This window comes from Sus scrofa, chromosome 5 (genome assembly GCF_000003025.6).
Source record: "Sus scrofa isolate TJ Tabasco breed Duroc chromosome 5, Sscrofa11.1, whole genome shotgun sequence".
Classification (NCBI taxonomy): Eukaryota; Metazoa; Chordata; class Mammalia; order Artiodactyla; family Suidae; genus Sus; species Sus scrofa.
Genome location: NC_010447.5, coordinates 60,459,136 through 60,465,768, shown reverse-complemented (window position 1 = coordinate 60,465,768; position 6,633 = coordinate 60,459,136). Strand labels below are relative to the sequence as shown.

General features: G+C 43.4%; 1 pseudogene; it reads left to right on the top strand.

The window, feature by feature from the left end:
* LOC100156118 lies at nt 4,068-5,277 on the top strand (annotated as a pseudogene).

The window sequence follows — 6,633 nt, the reverse complement described above, 5'->3', positions numbered from 1 at the left end:
GTATCCCATACCTCAAATATTCGGGTGGATCTATATTTGAGATCTTCCAAGTGGGAGAGAATTCCTTTATTGCTGATGATGACATTTTTGGGTTGGCTCATTTTACATTACCTCATATTTCAATGTAAAGAGCCAAGTATGGACTAAATCAAATAGCTACATATCCATCATCTAGCTTTAAACATTATTAACAATTTACCATATGTTGTTCAGGTTGTTTTTGTAAAAGGATAAAGCATTTAGATACACTTAATGTTCTGTGAATGTTCTTCCGTGATCCCACTCACTTCCTTCCTCTCCATCAGGTCACCACTGGCCTGAGGCTAATGGCATCAGTCCCATGAAGACTTTAAAAAATACTTACTAAATGTATGTTCATAAAGAAGGGCTGGGATTAGGGGGGGACTTTACATTTTTTACAAAATTATATCATAGTGTATGTTCTATTCTGCACTTGCTTTTTTCACTCCACATTATGCTTCTGAGATGTATCCATAATGGTACATGCAACTCTGAATCATGCACCCCAACTGCTATCATTTCTATCTTAAAAAAGGAAAACTTTCATTGACTTTGCCAGCTACTTAATTCCCTGTCCTTTGTGCGCCTCACCCTTTTGGCAATAAAATTTCCTGCAAGCATGGTCTACACTCAGCAACTCTTAAGTTCTCTCTCAAACCCTCTCAACCCTCGGCAGTCAGGCCCCCTTGACTCCCCTTGAAAGAGACCAGGGAGTGACAGCTAAAAATCTTTCTTCTCTAGAGATGCTGCACTACTTCATGAGTGGCCAATGCCTCGTGTCTCAGATCCTGGAGGTGGCTTCTGTGGTGTCCCTACAGCGTTAGAGAGCCTTCCTCAGCTTCTCTGCCAGGACTTCAGGACCAGGGGCCATGCACCCTTGCAGACTGGCCCTCCTCAAGAGCTGATGGCAAGTCTGCTGCCTCTGCTTTGGTGTGATAGTCTTAAAGACACTGCACTTATGAAGATGCCCAATCTAGAAGTCCTTTCTGACAACTTCTAAGGACTTGCGGAAACATCATGTTGAGTGTTTCCTTCCCTTGTGAACAACACTGTCATGTGAGAGATGGACAGAGAGGCCCTCTCCAGGACCCGGTACTTTCAGATGGCTCTTGGTTTCCAATCAGCCAACCAGCAGAAGTCCCCTGGTTGCTTGTAGAAGACCACAGTGTGGGCCAAGAAGCATTCTCAGCCCACCTCTTCCACTCCTGAAAACATACTTTGTGACAGTTTACAGTAAAGGTCTATGACTGCAGGCTTAGATCCCCGCTGGGGGGAAGACTTGGAGCTCATGAAAGAGCAAGGATGCAACTGTTCTCTGAGCATCTCACCTGTGAAAGGACACCTTTTTCATCCATGTGTGTGCTACAACGACCTCTTCCCACCCCACTGGTGGTGAAAGTTGGACCCATACACGGAGAAGCCTAACTATACTGATAAATCGTGTAGATGCACCAGTCAGACTCATGGTGCTGACAAGGCAATTCCATTCTTTTTCGGACTTGTTCAGTTGCTTTGCATCTCAATTTATCCTGAGATATAGGTAGATATGCATGATTTCCACAAGTCCCAGTATCCCGCTCAGGAAATGTTGTAGACAAACAAAACAGACACTGTGAAAATCCTCTCCAAACCCCACCCCTGAGAAACAAATTACCTGTGCAGAGAAAACCACAAATAGAGGCTGCTTATCCTGTCTGCGTATTTCATAGACTAATTTTTATTTTGCATTATGCTTTTCATACGACTGCATCCTAAAAAGATTTTCACAACGAACCGTGTAAACATTGTATGGATTCCAGAGAGAAGGAAATAATAAGTGGTATAGGCAAAGAGAAAAATTTTACTAAAGATTTTGAAAAGAAGGGTTATTGAGGACAAAGAAAACATTTTAAAAGTGGGTGCTATGTAATTAAATAATCAGAGCAATAACTCAAGACAAATAAATTGGCTTTCTTCTCCTTTCTTGACATTTCTTGTCTTGAGTTATTTCTCCCTGGTTAGATAGCCAGGGTTTGGATCTTGGCTCTCTCACTATCTGTGACTTTGGGCAATTTAATTTACCTTCATAATATTCAGGCTTGTTATCTGTAAAATAACAGATAATTATAGCACTCCTCTTTTAGGGGGTAACAATGAGTAATAGATCAAATGAAGCACCTTGCCTAGTAAACAGAATATTCAACACATGTTAGCTAGTTATATCCATGTGTTTCTCAGTATTCATTTTCTCCCATTTTAACCCCCTTGACCCCTCAATCCGCTCCATCTGCCTTCAGCCCCCCACCTCCTCACTGCCTTCATTCCCACCTCTCTGAGCCTGGCTGACAAGCCCCTTCGAAATCTTACCCAATCTGTCTTTCCAGCCCTGGTACTTCCCTTACTCTATAAACATCCTTCTTGCTGACCTCACAGAACTCTTCCAAAGCCTCTGTGATGGCAGCTCTTTGGCTTCTCTGTCCTTACTTCCTTTGTGCTCTTCTCCTAGAACGCTCTCCTCCTCTTGTTGTCAGACTTGAAACAATCAGTCCTCTCTCCATGATTCTTTGAACCCACCTCTGATCCTACACTTGTCTCACTGTATTGCCAAGTTTCTTTACAAAATACACTGCTTAGCCATAGTGTGAGTGGTATATCTCTATGTAGATCCAGATAGGTGGATAGATGATATAGATAGATAGATAGATAGATAGATAGATAGACAGACAGACAGATATGGAGAGATGATAGATACATAATTAGATAGATTGACAGATGGTAGACTAAGTAGATGATATAAATGATAGATGATGGAGAAAGAGAAAAGATGAGAGATACATAGATAATAGAAGATAATAGGTACAGATTGATAGAGGCAGGTAGGTAGATAGATAACTACATATATTAATCTATGTATCTCCACTTAGTAGGTATTTAAGACAATCATGGAATGGTTGAGTAAACAGGCTACTTCTTCTGAACCGTTCCAGTCCTGCTAGGCCACTTGGAAAAATTCCTAGGACAGCAGATCAGTGCTGTCCTCTCTCTTGCCAGCTACAGACACCAAAGTGCATAAGATCCTCAGGTCACTCTGGTAAATGTCGCAGATGGAAAGCACCAAGCATTTGACTCTCAGATAAAGCGGGTCTCTTCTGAAGATGAAATGGAGGTGATGGGTGAGATTCTTCCCAGGACCCAATTTCCCTGTGGGATCCTCTCATGATTTAAAAAGCATCCTTGAAAGAATGATGTGCCACTTACCTCCCCTACCCTGGGCTATGATAAGATAAAGCTCTCAGTGGTCACGTGGATCCATATCGGGAGCCCCTCCTGCCCCCTCTGTGTGGGGAGGGGGCGTATGAGAGCAGAGATCCTCTGGGAGACCCTGAAGGTTCCTCATCATCCCACTGTAGCAGGAGGGAACCCAGAAATGATTCACAGCTGAAGTCACATCAATAGTCACACGGCCATTTAAACTAGAATGAGGCAGCATCTGGGTACAATCTACCCATGTTTTTGTGAGGTTATAAATACACAGTGAGTAAGAGAAGTCCAATAAAATACTATTGTTATTATAATGTCGATGCAGGGAGCCATGAAATACCCCTTGATAGGCATTCCCTGATCTAGAGAAAGACACACTGTCCACAGGGTCCAGGGCCCGGGAGGAAAGGACCCCACCTGCTAGAATAGTAAACCCAAGGGAGACAGAGGCACTTTCCAGTAGGTTTGAGGTTGGTTTGGGGGGTGAGGGTGGCTGTTTGCTTTGTTCTATTTTACTATAATCCATTTCTACTGGCAGCAGAGTGAGACTTTTACATGATGGGGCACAACATCCCTGATTTTTAGTAAAAGACAAGTTAAAAATGATGGCCTCCATGGCAGACTCAGAAATAATGTATTAGCATATGAAACAATTATAAGGCCCTCCCAAGGTCACCTGGAGAGTGGCAGAGTGTAGACCAGAGTCCAGGTGTCCTGACCACTCACCACCAGTCCTCTTCCCCTGGACAAAAGCCCTCCTGGATCAGAGCAGGGAACACAGGAATGGCATTGCACAGGCGGGGGCAGGAAGGGCAGGGAGGGCACCACGACAGCCAGCTCCAGCCCTAACTCTGACAGTCTGCATTCAAAAATCCAGCACTGCTTCTTAGCAGCTGTGAGACATGGGGTTCATTTAATTAATTTCTCTGTGCTTCTATTTCCTTATCTGGAAAGTGGGGTGATGATAATATGGGTCACTTTAAGAACTGAATGATACGTTAAGGCTTTGGGAAGAGGGCGTGGTACACAGCAAGGATGATGTTGACTATTATTGGTGATAATGGGGGAGAGCTGCCTTTCACCTGTTTCTTTCATCATGACCATGAATTTGCTCTGGGTTTAGCACTCGCAAAGTGGAATCCACTGTCAACGTCCCAAGCCACGCTTTTCCATCCACTCCCTGTTCCCCCCCCGCCAAGTACCACTCCAGCTTCACCGCACCCCCTCATCTGTTGTCATAACTGGCTGGCCACTGCTTTTCATCCCTCTGAGCTCCAGGCTCCTGTTCAGCTAACACCACCTTCATCTCCCTCCAGCTGCCATCATGATCGTCTACTGGGACCTCAGCAGACACGATGAGATGTTCTCTGACATCTACAAGATCTGGGAGATGGAGGACAGGCTGTGTCGGGAGGAGGAGGGGAAGATGGTCAGTAGGACAGAGGGTAACATTGATGACTCGCTCATTAGTGGAAATGCATCCCCTGAAGGTCCCGAAGGTGAAGGTACCTGAAAGCAAAGTAATCACTGGTGTTGCTATTGTCCTGAACCATCACCTGCAGGAAACCAGCTTCACAAAAGAAGTCTACAAGATGTACATCAAAGATTACATGAAGTCAATCAAAAGGAAACTTGAAGAACAGAGAACAGAAGAGTAAAACCTTTTATGACAGGGGCTGCTGAACACATCAAGCACATCCGTGCTAATTTCAAAAAAAAAAAAAAAAACCTATCTGTTCTTTATTGGTGAAAATATGAATCCAGATATCATGGTTGTTTTTCTGGACTACCATGAGGATGGTATGAGCCCAGATATGATTTTCTTTAAGGATGGCTTAGAAATGGAAAAATGTTAACAAATTTGGCTGTTACTTCAGACCTATCATCTGTTGTCATAACTGGCTGGCCACTGCCTTTCATCCCTAAAACACCAGGACTTAGACAAATGGGACTGATGCCATTTTGAGCTCGTTATTTTGACAATGTTTTGGGGTTTTTTTGGTTTTGGTTTTTTTGGTTTTTTTTTTTTTTTTTTTTTGGAGTAGAGGCCTTGCTTTTGAAGTGAAAGAAAAAACATGTCATGCAGGTTATCTAAAAATAAAATGCATTTAAACTAAAAAAAAAATTTCCAGGCCCATGACCCATCTCTGCTTGGAAACTTTTCAGTGGCTGCTTACCTACTACTTCCTTAGAGGGTCCTTTCCACTGCTGGACAACAGCACCTCTTAGAAAGACCCCTCTGGGCAGAGCTTCCATGCCTGCCTGCTTGCATCTCTCACAAGGGTCCTATCTTAATAAATTTGTTTCTTGCCTAAAAAAAAAAAAAAAAAAAAAAAAAAAAAAGACCCCTCTGGCATTGGGATAACATCTGATTTGGATAACATCTGCCTCTCTGTAACTTCTCCCCATTGGTCTTAACACTAGTGCCTTGCTTCTCCTACTAAGATAAATCCTTGCCCCCCCTCCACTGGGAGAATGGGTTTGGATTTGTAAACCCACACACAATACATAAGACATATTTTCCTGATGAACCAAATTGCAATGAAGATTGTATTGGGGGTTGGGAGGGGAGTTGGAAATGAAACTTTACATTGAATTCTTTGCATTTTAAAAGATTTTCTAATTTAAAATCCTTTCCATTAAAACTAACAAGCATCTTTTTGTGGATCCTATACAATTCAAATAATTTCTTCTTCAGATCTGACACAAAATTTTGCTTCCGGTGGCTCTGCCCTAGACTTCCCAGGACTATCTCCTCACTTGCCCTTGACATGGGGAAATTTTGAGATGGAAAAGCCTAAGACGCACTGCTCTATCGAGCAGAGGTACACAGAACAAGTCTAATTCCTTTCCCACAGGATCACCCAGTGAAGTTTTCCTAAGATCTTACAGTTGGAAAGCAACTTAGAAGTTGTCTAAATGCATCTCCCTTCTGCAGCAGTCCTAACAGATGGTCACCCACCCTCTCCTGGATCAGGCTCAGAGCAGAGACCACGTGGTAATCCTGGCCAGCCCATCGCTGGCCAGCTCTGATTGTTAGAATGTTCTTTTCTTAAGCAGAGCAATGTGCACAAAGGCCCTAGAAAGAGGCAGACCTGAGCTGGACTTTAGGATGCATCCTTTGGCTCCTTCGGCCTCGGCTTCCTCAGCTATAAAATGGGATGAACGGTGTTACCAACAGCACAGGGATATTTAGAAGAGGAAAGTACATGTAAATCATTTAGCCTTCTACCTGCACACTGAAGGAGTCACTAAACGTGCTCCATCACCAGCACCATTTCCCTACAGACCTTCCACCGGCTAATGTGGCAGAGCCCGCCTGTGATGCCTCTGCTCCAAAATCGTGTTTTGGATATTTGATAACAGTTAATG